Below are 14,299 nucleotides of genomic sequence, written 5' to 3' on the forward strand. Positions count from 1 at the left end.
CTTGTCTTTCCGCAAACAGCCTAGAGCCTAGATCACCCAGGCGTCGCCCCTCGTGCAGGCCCACTAGCTCCCACGGACCCGGGGCCCAGCGGGAGGCCTCTCTGGGGCTGCGCCCCTTCCGGGGTTAGGCCGATTGCACAGATTTCCGACGGCGCTTGCGCTGCTGCTGGAAATCTATGGGCCTGAACAGCCCATCGATACTGGAATCGCGGGACCCGTGGCGGGAGGAGCTCAGGTGAAGCCGGTCATGGACCCGAGCCTCGGTCCCGGGAGCTGCCTCGTGCGGCAGATCTGACAGGGAGGTTTGCGGTTCGGGTGGAGCGGCTCGAGCGGAAGACACGGGGGTGGGGGAGGGGGGCCAGGTGGGAACTGGGCACCTGATGGAGACACGCTGACCGGTGGGACCTCGACAAGCCTCGGCTCCCCCTCCGAAGAACAGGGATGATGGTGACCACCTCTCACCGGCCACTGCTCAGGCTGGTCTGAACCCACCGGCCTGATGGCCCCGAAAGCCCCAGAGACCACCTGGGTTGGAGGGGTCGAAGGTGACGACCCCCACTAGCAAAGTGTACACACAGTGATGCTGGAGTTCACCACGGCCCCCAAAGACCGCCCAGGGGCACCGAGTCTCCCTTCTATTGAGAAGACACCTGTGCAGGACTTCTGCAGGTGGGAAAGCGAGGCCCAAACCCTCCATCGAGCTGTCAAGGGGCGGAGAGCACAGGCCCCGAGGCTGCGGTCCCATCACAGAGACAGGAAAACTGGGGCTCCGGGAGGCCCCCAGCTCACACGGTGGGGGATGGGGTGGCCGAGGCCCCGCTTCCGAGGTTCACTGTGCGCACGATCGGGTGGTGGCCCAGGACCCCTGCCGCGTGCGGGTGCCCCTCGGGCGGCAGAGGCAGCAGCTGGGGGGGGGGGGGCCCACGTCCTCCTCTTCCAGGAGGAGCGACTCACCCTGGCGGACGTCAGTCTGGGTGAGGGGGTGGGACAAAGGAAAGGCCCCAACTTGGCATTTGCATTTCAAACACTTCTATCAGCAAAACAAATAACAGTAATTATACCATTTGCATATTTTGCGCAATGATTGTTTAGCGAGGTGGGGAGGAGGGGCTCCTGCTGATGCCAGCAGCCTAGCCTCCCCGCAGCTGCACCCGTGCCCCCCCTTCTCCACGGCACATCCCCCCGACGAGGCCGGGGGCGAGGGGGCTCTGGGGGGCAGGAGGCGCCCGCCCTCTCCCCGGGCCCGCCCCACCTGTCGGGAGCCAGGCCCCTCACCTGGGACGTGGGGTGCTGCTGGCCGCTTTAGGGCCCTGCAGGGGCGCAGCCAGCCCCCCGACCTGCCAGCCTCAGGCCGGGGTCCTCGTCCAGCCCCCGGGCGGCCCCGCGGCCTCTCCCTTCGCCCAGCACATCCTCCGCGCCCTCACACCCCGCCCCACGTGGCCCCTCAGGCCCCCCCCCTCTTCCTTCAGGCCCAGCACCACCCGACCACCCGCTGCTGCCCCGGAGCACAGTGGGCCTCAGCAGTGGGGATGCCGCCCCCCAGGCCCCTGCGTTCCACGGCGCCTGCCAGGCTCCTGGTGTGCACCGGGGGCTGGGGAGGGCTGCCATCCTGGCGCTGACCCTACGGAGGGGGCACGGTGGAAGGAGCCCCCAACTCAGGGGGCATCGTGGGCCAAGGGGAACGGGGCTGGAGGGAAAGGGCGCTGAGCTGACCTGCCCAGGCCCCTCCCCAGCTGCTGCAGGGGGTGGTGCCTTCCCGGAGCATCCTGGGGGCAGGGGTGCCCCAAGAAGTGTTCTCAGTTCCCTTCTGCCCCCGGGGGAACCTCGGCAGGGCTCCATCCCTCTGGACCCCACCTCCCTCCTCTGCCCAGGGTGGCTGGACAGAGAATGGCAGGCCCCTCCTGCCCCTGCCTCAAGGCCCCAGACGGGGCCCTTCTGGGGGGTGGGGGTCGTTCCAGACTGGGGGCCACACGTGGAGGGAGCGGTGGGCTAGGGTTAGGGTTCGGGTTTACGCAGCGCAGAGTGGGTCCTGCTGCCCCACCCCCCCCACCCCGTTCCTGCCCCGCCTCTCCTGTGCCTGTTTCCAAGGGACAAAAAGCCCCGGAGCGAGAAGGGGAGGCTGGGGGCCCTGGCAGCACCTCGGGAGACTGTAGGAAGCCCAGCCCCTGGCAGGCCTGCAGGGAGGACAAGGGGCAGGAGAGGGGACAGGTGTGGGAGCAGCTCAGACAGGCCGGGAGGGAGAGCTGAACCCTGCCAGCCAGCACCGCGTGCGTGTGTGTGCGTGTGCGCACGCGCGTGTGTGTCCGGCAGAGTCCCCCAGGCCAATGCTGGTCCTTCTGTCTGGGTCAGGAAGCACGACACGGGGCTCTGCATGCCTGGCCCCTGCAGCTCAGTCTGGGGAGCTGAGGAGGGGAAGGGGCATGTCCCCCCACCCATCAGGGCTTGGGAGGAAGGTGGCCCCACAGGCCGTCCCACTGCTCTTCCCTCCCCCCCTCCCTGCCCCCCACAGCTGGGCCAGGGCCCTTCCCAAAGACCACAGGAAACCAACCCCCGAGCCACTCCGCCTTCCCCTGAATAGCAATCGTGACAGCAGAGACAGCCGTGCAGTGCTGCCCGGCCCCACGAGGTGCGAACTGCAGTCTTATCATCCCTGGTTTCCAGATGGAGAAACTGAGGCTCAGGGAAGTGACATCACACAGATGAGCCAGGGCCTGTGCCGGGCCTGCCTGACCCCTTGCTTTCTGCAGGACACGCTCCCAGTGACAGCACCAACAGGACAGGTGTCATTTGTGCCACCATTCTGCAGACAAGGAAACTGAGTCCCAGATGCATGAAGACACTGGCCCAGGATCACCCAGGATACTCCTCAGCTGGCCTGACAACTCTTTGCTTTTGACTTAAAGTCAGGCAGAGGCAGCGAGGGACGCGTTAATTACTGCTCCCAGGCCGGCTGCAGGCAGTGCCACCTCCCCTCCTCCCTTTAATCTCTTCCCACTCAGCCCAGAGGAAGGGAAGCCAGGGCCCGAGGCTTGGAAGTGCAAATGAGGCCCCTTCCCCCTTAAACTGCGAGCAGAATTAACTCCTCGCTTCACACCCCACAGCCCCACAAATTCCAGATGGAGTAAACAGTTAAATATGAAATATTACACCGTAGAAAAAAAGCTAGATGAAAACAGAATTCAATACTTAGCAGTCCTCAGGAGGGAGAAGGCTTTCCAAACTCTGGAGAAATAGAATAAATTGTAAAAGAAAAGAGACACAGATCTGACCATATAAAAATAAAGGAGGACTTCCCTAGTGGTGCAGTGGTTAAGAATCCACCTGCCAATGCGGGGGACAGGGGTTCGAGCCCGGGTCCGGGAAGATCCCACATGCCGCGGAGCAACTAAGCCCGTGCCCCACAGCTACTGAGACTGCGCTCTAGAGCCCACGAGCCACGACTACTGAAGCCCACGCACCTAGAGCCTGTGTTCTGCAACAAGAGAAGCCACCGCAATGAGAAGTCCGCATACCTCAATGAAGATTAGCCCCTGCTCGCCGCAGCTAGAGAAAGCCTGCACGCAGCAACGAAGACCCAACGCAGCCAAAAATAAATAAATAAAATAAATAATTTTTAAAAATAAAAATAAGGGAAAAGAACACAAAAAATAACAAAAAATTTTAAAACATGCACAACATACAGGGAAAACTATTCATAGCACATGTGACAGAGAAATGACGTCATTTTGTAAAAAATTCAAATTGATTAGGGAAACACTAACAATGTATAAAAAAATGGGTAGAGAACCAGACACAAAGGAAAAAACGCAGTTGGTTAACAAATATATGAGACAATGTTCAACCTCTTGCATAATTAGGGAAATGCAAATTTTTAAAATTACATTGAGACACCATATAGGCTCATCAAATAATGATCTAAAAACAACTACTACCACAAAAACAAAACAAAACAAACAAAACAAAAAAACACCTAAAGATAATAGCCAGTGCTGCTAAGGTAATGGTGAAACTGGCACAATACTTTTGGAAAGTCATTTGGTAATACAGATAAAAAAGCTCTTAAAGTGTGCATAGCTTAACAGCAGACAAGATGCTTAATGGTGAAACTAAAACTTTCCCTTTAAGATCAAGGACAACACATGGATGCCTGCTACTACCACTTCTAAACTGCATTAGTGGGCTCCACCATTGCAATAAGGCAAGAAAAAGAAATAAAAATCATATGACTCAGAAAGGAGGAAACAACTCTAGTTATTCATAGGCATTACGTAAAAAAATCCCAAAGAATGTATAAATACAGCGATGGATGACAGAGCTTAGAGCGCTGGATATAAAATCCATATACAAATGTAAACTGGATTTCTATACATCTGTAGTAAGTAGAAAATGAACATTTATTAAAATTCAACACTGCAAATTGATCCGTAGATTCAATGCAATCACAATCAAAACCCTGGCAGATTTTTTTCTTTTTGTGGAACTTGACAAGCTGATTCTAAAATTTATATGGAAGAGCAAAGAGCCAAGAATGGCCCTAAATAAGAAGAACAAGGTTGAGTGGGGGGTTTACTCAATCAGATAATTTATCATACAACCACAGAGACTGAAATAGTGTGCTCGTGGTACAAGATCAGACAAATGAACCCATGGATCAACACAGAAAGCTCAGACACTGAACTAGGAACCAGCCCTTGATATGACAAAGAAGACACAGTAAATCAACGGGGAAAGGAAAGAGCTGTCAATAAATTAGATATTTATCTGGGAGGATAAAGAAATCAAACCCCTACCTCACACCACACAAAAAATCAATTCCAGGTTGATTATAGACCTCAATGGGAAAAGAAGAACTATATATTTAAGGAGATAACAGAAAAATACATTGATGACCTGGAGGAAGGGAAGGTTTTCTTCCTAGGCACCCATACAAGAATATATTGATAAACTTTACTCCATGAAAATGAAGAATTCCTGTTCTTAAAATATAACATAAAAAGAATAAAAACACAAGCCACAAATGTTAGAAGACAGCCATCTTCTATCTATTCTGAGGAAATGCTATTCCATTCCGAATCTATGGACAACTCCTACAAATTAACGAGGAAAATACAGGCACCTCAATAATAAAATGGAGAGAGGTCTTGAAAAGGCATTTCACAAATGAGGACATCCAATGAGGCTCCAAAAAACCAAACCATAAAAGATTCTCAACTTCATTATTCGTGAAGACAGAAAAGCTTCAGAAGTCTCATGAGTCTTGTGTTGGGAAGCAATGAAGCAGGAGGACCCTCATCCTCTGCTCTGGAGGCCGTTTCACCATCACTTTGGGAAACAGCATGACACGAAGCTGCACGTTCCGAGATCAGCCATTCCTCCCCAGGTGGAAACCTCGGACTATGGTACTCACACAACCAAAGACACGCAAAGAGGTTCCTCACAGCCCCAAACTGGAAATGAGTCTGATCCAGTCCTAGAATGGGATACTCTCCAGCAATGAACAGATAAACATGAACAGATAAACAGCCCCCAAATAATGATGACCAAAAGAACGGGGTCAGAAAGTCTATGTATGCAATGATGATCTTTATGTAAAGTACAAAAACGGGCCATCCCAGAACACATTGTTGGGGGACGCTGGTTGCTACGTTCCGGAATGGAAAGGGAGGGCTGTATCAGGGAAAAGCTCTTGGAAGGGCTCCCGGGGGCTGGTGATGTTGTCTCACAGTCTCTTAACCTTGACTGTGGTTGTGCAGATGTCCACATAGTGATTATTCTTGCCATTGTTCATACGTGTTTTTTGCACTCTTCTGTACATACTATTCATTACATCTGACAATATGAAAAAGTCAGAGGGGTGTGGGAGGAAAGTCCGTCCCTGGAGCCAACTGTCTTCCTCCCAAGAACCTATCATAAAGAAATAATCCCAAAGAGGAAAAAAAATGTATGGCCAAAGATTTCCACTGCCACTTAATATAGAAGAGAAAAAAAATTGGAAACAACCTAAGTGTTCAATAGGAGGAGAAGGGCTGTAAATCAATTGCAGCACACCCTCACTGAATATTGCACCAGCATTTTAATAACGCTGATGAAATTTTGCAGCTTGGAAACTGCTCAAGATCCGTGAATGATCAGAGACAAGTTCATTCCAAGACGACAGAAATATGAACATATACCTGCAAAACACATGTTCAAGGGTGTTCTTAGCAACAGTATTCAGAGCAGCCCAAACTGGAAACAATGTCCGTCAGTGTCAGAAGGGATAGATGAATTGGGGTGTCTCCACACCTGGGAATATTATACAGCAACGAAGATGAAGGAACCATCACATCCAACAACAAAGTTATGTGAATCTCACAAGTGAAATGTTCTGTAAAAGAAGCCAGACATAAAGAGTATATAATCTATGAGTCCGTTTACACAATGTGCAAAAACAGACAAAACTATGCTGCTAGAAGCCAAAATCGTGGTCACCCTTGGGCGGGGCATGACCCCGAAAGGCCAGGAGGTGACTTCCGGGGGGTTGGTTAGTTATGCCTCTTGACATAGGTGCTGGTTATACGTTATGAAAAATTCACTCAATAGTAGCTTGGGATCTGTGAGCTTTTCTGCAGGTAAGTTACATTTCAGCTTGTCACAAGTGTTTTTTAAGGGTGATTGATACCAACACACTGTAGCAAACCCTCATCCTCAGAAGAAGAAAAGACCAGAAAGCCATTCTCCGGAGTGCCAACCTGCTCATCTCTGGACGGTGGAACCACAGTTCATTTCTCCTTTGAGCATTTTCCTAATTTGCTTTTGTGATAAAATAGGTATCTTTTGAAAATAAAAAATAATTGGGAAATAATACACTATTGCACATATTTAAATGCCAGGCAAAAAAAACAAAAAAGTGCTTGTGCTAATTAGCATTTTGCAATCCAGAATGGCCTGATGCTTTCCACGTTGTGGGAAAACTCAGGGCTCATGCTAACGTGCGTGACCAGGACCCTCACCCCATGTTCTCGCGGCTGCAGCCCCGTCATTCCTCAGCAGGAGGCCGACGTGCTAATTTTCTGGGCAAAGGCAGAGAGACCTCAGAGGGTGCGACGCAGTAAAGAAAATTGCAGCGAAGGGGAGGTGGGAATATTCGGGAGGCATCAGCCCGACGAGTTGTATGTAAGAGCCATAAATTTGATAAGTGCTTATTAGAGATATGAAAATGAGGCTTGAAATTTGCTTGTTTGCCTGAAATGAAGGCTGAGGTTCCCTCAGACTCTACTTGGCTAAAAATGTGGTAAGCTGTTCCACTACAGGCGCAAGATAAAAAAATACATCTAGACAGACGTGAGATCCCCAGAAGAGCCCGTGGCAGTGTCCTGGGCACACGGGTAAACACTCCTCAGAAACGGGCCGGAAGGTCGGCCGGATCCCTCGCGCCCTCCTGCCATCTGTCCGGTGACTCCGGTTCCTCCCTCAAGGCGGTCCAGGACCCCAGCCCCAGTGTCCGGCCAGCGGAGCTCTGCTCTAGCACCGAGGACAACGGCCCGGTGACCGTCCACGGGGCGCTGACTACGAGCCGGGCCTTACTCACTCGTCGTCACGCCGACCCTGGCAGGTGGCCCCTGTTTCGAAGCCAGGCCACAGGTGAGCACAGAGGAGCCACGAGGGACCTGCCACCATCCCGTCCAGCACCACCGGCAGCCCCGGGCTCAGGCGGCCTCCCCGTGGGACTGGCGCCTGCGGGGAGGCCCGCGTGTTCTCAGCCCAGCAGACATCTGTTCAGGCGAATCTGCCGAACGGTGACAAACACCTTGCCACGTTCGCAACGGCAACACTGATGAAACGGGAAAAAAAGACACATTCCCAGGAGAATGGGGCGGGGGGAGGGGGGACAGCCTTGAAAGGACCGGAAATGAACGTGCCCCGGGGGGAACTGTGCTCCTCCCACCGAGAACCCTTGTGACAAATGAGACAACAGCCTGGGGCCCCTGGGCCAGTGGGAGGGCAGCTGGGACGGAACCCGAACACTCCCACCCCGGCCGCCTTCGCGCGGGCGGGTGGACCCCAGAGGCTCAGCTCCATCTCACAGACGGGGCAGCGGGGGCTCAGCGAGGCCAGGGATTGGTCTCCTGCCTGTGCACCGCTCCCCCACCACCCAGACACCCCCGAGCGGGGGAGGAGGGGGCAGAAGGGGCAGCTGTCCTCGACAGGCAGAGGCCTCAAGCCCATCTGTGCATCTGTGGGTATAGACGTAGGCAGGAGACCCTCCCTGCCGCCCCGACGCGGCACCTCTCCCGCCAAGAGGAGTGCGGGCTCCTCTCTGCGGTGCCCGGAAGGACCATCACCCTGTCCTCTCTCCCTGCCCTGGCTTACAGCAAACTCTCCCCCACCCCATTCCTCTTGTCACCCACACCACTGCCGGGAAGCCCAGATCAGAGAGGGCAGGGGCTTCTCCAAGATCTCAAAGCAAATGGAGGTGGGCCTTGGACCCCAGCCTGGGCAAGAGCTCGATGCCACCTCCTCCAAGAAGCCTCCCCAGCCTGCCCCGCATGAAGGAGCCAGCGGATCGCCCCAGGCCATGTCTGCAGAGCCCTGTCCTCTGGCATTGTTCTCACTTCTCTGCTTCTCCACGTCACTCCCACTGACTGTCAACTCCATACGGGCAGGCGTCCGTCTCCTTTGCTGCTGTGCCCCGGCGTCTACACCAGCACAGGGCTGAGCACACAGTAGGAGCTCAATAGATGCACACTTGACACGGGCAAGGACTTGGTCTCGTACCTCCAGGCCTGGCACAGGGCAGGCCCCACAAGATTTGCTGAGTGAACGTTGTGAACGAATGAATGGGAAGCAGTTAAGCCTAAAACCAGGCAGGTTTTAAGAGCGGGGGTCAGGGCGGGGCTGTGCCCCCTCCTCTGTCTCCAGGTGGGATGTGGCCCAGGCCTGGTGCCCAGGCTTGCTCCGGCCTCTACCTGGCACCTGACCCGAGGGTGCGGCCCGAGGGCTGGCATTGGGAGGGGGCTGAACGGAGTCGGTGGGGTCCCAGTCACTCTGGACTAAGGCTGGTTCTCGAGCCTGGAGGGAGCAAAGGTGCCAGCACCCGGTCAGCAGAAGCACCCGAGCGGACTTCATGAGCGAGTGGACGTCATGACGGGAAGCAGAGTCGCCGCAGCCCTGGCCGGGCTGGGGGCGGGTTCCAGGTCGAGGGGCCCATCCCTCCCCCCACATCGAGTGCACGCAGGACTGCACGGCTGTGACGTGGACGCGGGATGTGGCCCGTCCACACTGTCCCATGACGCCACTTGCGGAGGGAGGGCCACAGAGGCAGGAAGTCAGGTGAAGGGCTCTGGAGGTCCCTCCGTGCAGGAGGCGCCCACGCCTGTGGCCACGCAGTGGGCAGGGGCGGCACCCCTAGCTGGCAGGCGGCCGGGGTCAGGACACAGGGCCTCTCAGGATCCCCACCTCCCTCTAACAGGAAGCGTCTGTTTTCTTCTGCAGTGAACCGCAGGCTTGTTCCAACGAGACCCAGAAACTCAAGCGCAGTTCCCATGCCCCCACCCTGCAGGGCCAGCTGCCCGGTGGTCTCACGGGACCCAAACAGGCCCCAGCGAGGTGTGCGGCCGGCAGCTCTCAGAGCCAGTCTGGCAAAGCGCAGCTGGCCAGCTGTGGTGACCGTGACGCCTCTTGAGCCTTGGGTCTTATGCCCTCACTTCTGCCAGAATCTCCGCACCTGGGCAGCTGGGGGGTCTGGGTGCCGGGGGAGGGGGAGGGTCACTCCCTTGGAGGGAGGGGTTGACTGTCACCAAGCAGTGGGGGACGCCCAGGCCCCATTTCCAGCCTCACCACACATGCCTGTGGATGACTGAGAAGCCAGAATCCCCTCCTCCGGCCTCACCCACCCCTCCCTCCATCCTCCCAGGCCCTTTGTGCCGGCACTGCTGTTGCCATGGGAACGCTGCCAGCTGAGCTGATGACTTCAGGGCGGGCAGATGGGGAGGAGCTGGGCTGGGCCCGCCTGGTCTTGCAGCAAAGGTCCCGGATAATTAGCCAAATGGCAAAGGAGGCAGGGAAGCCACTTGGGCAGAGGCCGAGCTCGGGTTTAAGGCGAGGGCTGTTTTCCGAGTCTGGGAGCCGGAGGCTGAGGCCCGCTCCTTCTAGACGGAGGCTGGCAGGACCCCACGTCTGCCTGGGCTGGCCAGGGAGTGGGAGCGGCCACGGCTGAAGCTGTCTCCAGCCTCAGTTTTCCTCTCCAGAAGGTGGGAGCCAGGCCACAAACCCAGGGCTCCCTGCTGCGTCTGTCAGGAGGGGCCCCAGCACATCTTGCGTCAATCACAGCCAGATGGGGGCTTCCGGAAGCTTCCCATCTAATCCTGCTCGCAGGGGGTGGCAGCGTTTGCTGGGGAGAGGATAGCACTTCCCCATCCTCCCGGAGCCCTCACCCCGGGGCCCTGATTGGTCCGGCCGCCCCCGGGGAGCCCACCACGTGTACCCCACCTGTCAGCACCAATTCAGGTCTCCCAGACACCTGCTCTGCGCCTGGGGTTGCCATGGGGACGAGCTGGCAGGGCGAATGTGTTCACGCAGGGCCGTGGGCACCGCCGAGGTGTCCACACCAGCCGTGCACACAGGTCTGCAGGTGTGCCCGCACCGTGTCCACACGTGTCCACACATAGCTGTGTGTTCTGACACCAGAAGTGGTCCCTTACTCGGGGTAGATGCAGGCTGTGCACGGCACACGCTCGTGCAAGGATGCGTGTGGCCCAGCCAGGCCTCACTTGGACCTGGACCGCTGTTCCCTGTGGCGGCCTGGAGCACGTTGTCAGGAGGAAGCAGATGCCTTCTTTCACTTTCTCTCCTTTCCTTCCTCAACTCTGCAAGGTAGGGATTCAGGAAGCCTCCCCCAACTTCCAATTAAAGAAACAGAGGCTCAGAAAAAGGAGGTAGCTGGCCCAAGGTCACTGAGCCCTCGGAAAGTTCTGGAGGGTTGTGCGGGGAGGTCCCCAGGAGGGCCTCAAGAGTCCACAGAATCGCCTGGTCCAGCCCTGCGCCCCCAGCCCAGAGGCAGCCGCAGCCCCGGCCCCGGTGGGCGAGCAGGTTACCAACCCAAGTGCCTCCTGCTTCAGACTCTGCGTCTCATGCATACAACGGTGCCGAAGGCTTCAGTCTCTGCGTCTCATGCATACAACGGTGCCGAAGGCTTCAGACTCTGCGTCTCATGCACACAACGGTGCCGAAGGCTTCAGACTCTGCGTCTCATGCATACAATGATGCAAAGGCAACTCTCCACGTTGAGAGCATCGCGCAGCCTCTGCTGACAAGTGCCGACTTCTGGCTGCCTCTTCCCCAGCTCCACTCAGACACACCGCCTGCCCCGGGGCCCTCTCCGCCCCGGGAGCTCCCCGTACTGCCCGGCAGGCCTCAGGGCCCTCCTCGCCAGGCCGAGGAGAGAGAAGCACCGCCAGCAGGCACGATGGTGAGTGGCCTCAGCACCACGCGCCAGGCCGGGATGCGGAGTGGGGAGGCGGCAGGCCTCCGCCCGGGTCCACAGAGCAGCCCGGCCCAGCCCTATAGCCACTAGTGCCACTGGGGTCCTCTGAGTGCCCGGACTCAGCCAGGAGGCTGGACGGAGCTGTCCGGGCCCCAGTGACCAGCTCGGGGGGTTGGGGTGTGGCTGCAGCACCGGGCGGGGGGGCGGCGGGGGGATGGGTGCCAGCAGCCTCCCCCCACACCTCACAGCAGCTCATAACCAGCCTCCCCACCACCGTGCCTTCCACTCGGCACACCAGGCACGGCGCAAACAGGGAAACCGAGGCCCAGAGTCACAAGTGGCTTGTCCACTTCGCAGAGCCAGGGGATGGCGGCCACCAGGAGGGTCTGGCGGGGGATCAGATCGCTGCACGCGGTGCGGGCGCTACCCTGCCAGCCACGCGGGCGTCCTGGATGCCCAGGAAGCCCGGCACTGCTGCGCTGGGTGGCAAAGCTGGCCTTTAAATACCCCGGTGATTTCACCCCGTGGCGCCCTCCTCTTCCCCAGCCGCCTGAGGCACCAGGCCGCGCGGCTAACGCCTACTGAGCTGTGAAGGTCCACTTTTCAAAGTTAAACATTTTCCGGGCTCCCTGGCCCAGGATTTAGACACAGCCTGGTGACATCTGGGTGCAGGGCCAAGACAGTCGCTCGGGGAGGCCGGCGCCCACGTGGACGCCACGCCGCCCCCAGCTCTCGCTGCCCAGCCGGTGCCCACAGAAAACCGACCCCCGCGGCCAACCTGGGGGGCACCGAGCCGGGAGGACAAGGCGGGGCAGCGGGAAGCTCACCCCAGCACAGCCGGCAGATTGTCCGTCCCAACCCCCTGCCCCACTTCACGGAGGAGAAACCGAGGGAGGGGCTGCAAGTCCCCTAACGCCAGCGACCACGGGGTCTTACCCGACTCTGGGTCCCATGGGGCCCAGCACAGGGCCGGGCACCCAGCAGGTGTGCTGCCAGGAGGAACTCACCGGAGGCTGCAGAGCAGTTAGCGGCAACCACGGATGGAGACCCCAGACCCCCGGGTCCACTGCATTGGCCTGGGAGGCCTCCAACTGACCGCTGTCGGCTTACACGTGAGGTGGCCTGACCCCTCGAGTAGACCCTGCCTCTGTGCGTGGGGGGGGGGGGAACGTGTTGGAAGGAGGCCTGAATGTGGACTCGGCCTCAGTTCTGCTACTACCTGCCTCTAGGAGCTTGTTGCCGCAGACACTTCCTGGGCCTCAGGGTCTCCACCTGCCATCTGGTGCCATTCGTCTTGGAGCCAGGGGTCTTCTTTACTCCCATTTCTTCCAAGCCTCTGTCCATACTGACACTGTCTTTTTGCAGTCCCTGTAGGTATATCTATCCATCATCCATTCATCCACCATCAGCACCTCATCCGTCACCTAACCCATCCGCCATTCATCCATCTTTCAGCCATCCATTTACCTATTCATCTACCATCCATCTATCCATCCATCCCTCTATCCCTCACACATCCATCCGCCCTTCCATCCATCCATCCATTTCATCATCCATCCAGTTTATTCATCCATCATCCATCCATATCCACCTACACACCCACCGCCTCACCCATCTACCCACCCATTTATTTAATTATGAAGAATATTTCAAGCAGTCCTGGGCCAGGGCTAGAGCCCAGGCCCCCAAATCCTGACCCAGGGCCCTTTCCAGGTTGCTGGGTACTCAAACAGCTCAAGGAGTACCCATTCTGTCACTGGCATTGGCTGTGATCGCTGCCGGCTTGAGGAAGGGCTCCCAGCCCCACTGTAGGGCTCCTGGAGATAACCGAAAGCTAAGGGACCAGAGAAGCCCCCACCACTGGCCCTGCTTCAGGACTATGTGAACCTGGTCAAGAACCTCATGCCCTCCCGACCTGCAATAGACACATGATTGCAGAGGCTTCACGTTGGGCCACACAACGGAAACTGGCTGTAAACGGACAACGTGGTTAGGGAATGCAACAAAACGATGAAAATTAAAGGGACAGGACACATCTTGCCCTTGCCGCCAATCCCACAGCTTCCCAAGGGTCTGTGCTGCACCAGGTTCCAGCCACCAGCTAAGGTGGACTAAGCCTGCCCAGACGAGCCCTCTGCAGATCTCAGGCAACAAGGACAATCTGAAACCCCAAAATTATACCAAACACCCAGAAACATATGCATGATTCCTTAGCAACCCATGCCTGTGCCTTCTTCCCCGTGTGTCCCCTCATCCTTTGGTTCCTTCGCTTGTCCATCTGTACTGTCAGACCTCAGACACGTTATGTGAATGGAACAGAGACCAAGATCCTGTACAACCCTGAAATTGTGCTTATATGCTGGCAAGCACATTCACGTGCATAATTAATACATCCTGTGTGCCATGTAGAGAGACCAGGTTAAAAAATAATGTCACTACTCGGTTACAAAAAAGAATGGGCTTTTGATAAACACAACTTGGATGAACCTCCAGGAAATTTTGCTGAGTGAAAACAAATCTGATCCCCGAAAGTTACTGTATGACTCCATTTATACAGTATACTTGAAAAGACAAAATTATAGAAGTGGAGAAGAGATCAGTGTTTGCCAGGGATTAGAGATGAGGTCGGGGGGAGGAAGCTGAGTGTGGCTATAAAAAAGTGACATGAGGGATCTTTGTATTGATGGAAATGTTCTGTATCTGGACTGTATCACTGTCAATATCCTAGTTGTCATACAGTTTTGCAAGACGGTACCACTGGGGAGAAATGGATAAAAGGTACCTAGGATCTCTCCAAATTATTTCTCATGATTGCATGGGACTCTACAATGGATC

The 14,299-nt window shown here is 56.4% G+C and overlaps 1 protein-coding gene across 11 annotated transcripts in view; it reads right to left on the reverse strand.

The window, feature by feature from the left end:
* Nucleotides 1–14,299, reverse strand: part of ELFN1 (extracellular leucine rich repeat and fibronectin type III domain containing 1) — a 71,838-nt gene that overhangs the window by 36,320 nt on the left and 21,219 nt on the right. The window contains exon 2 of one of the 11 annotated variants that reach the window (XM_082430563.1): nt 6,174–6,367. The exons of 9 other annotated variants lie outside the window; for them this stretch is intronic. The gene's annotated coding sequence lies outside the window, so the exon portion shown is untranslated. Of the gene's footprint in view, nt 1–6,173; nt 7,599–14,299 lie in introns of those variants that run through there. One more of the 11 variants, XM_082430561.1, reaches the window with a different exon arrangement.

Source organism: Balaenoptera physalus (genome assembly GCF_965194825.1).
Source record: "Balaenoptera physalus genome assembly, chromosome: 16".
NCBI classification, from domain to species: domain Eukaryota; kingdom Metazoa; phylum Chordata; class Mammalia; order Artiodactyla; family Balaenopteridae; genus Balaenoptera; species Balaenoptera physalus.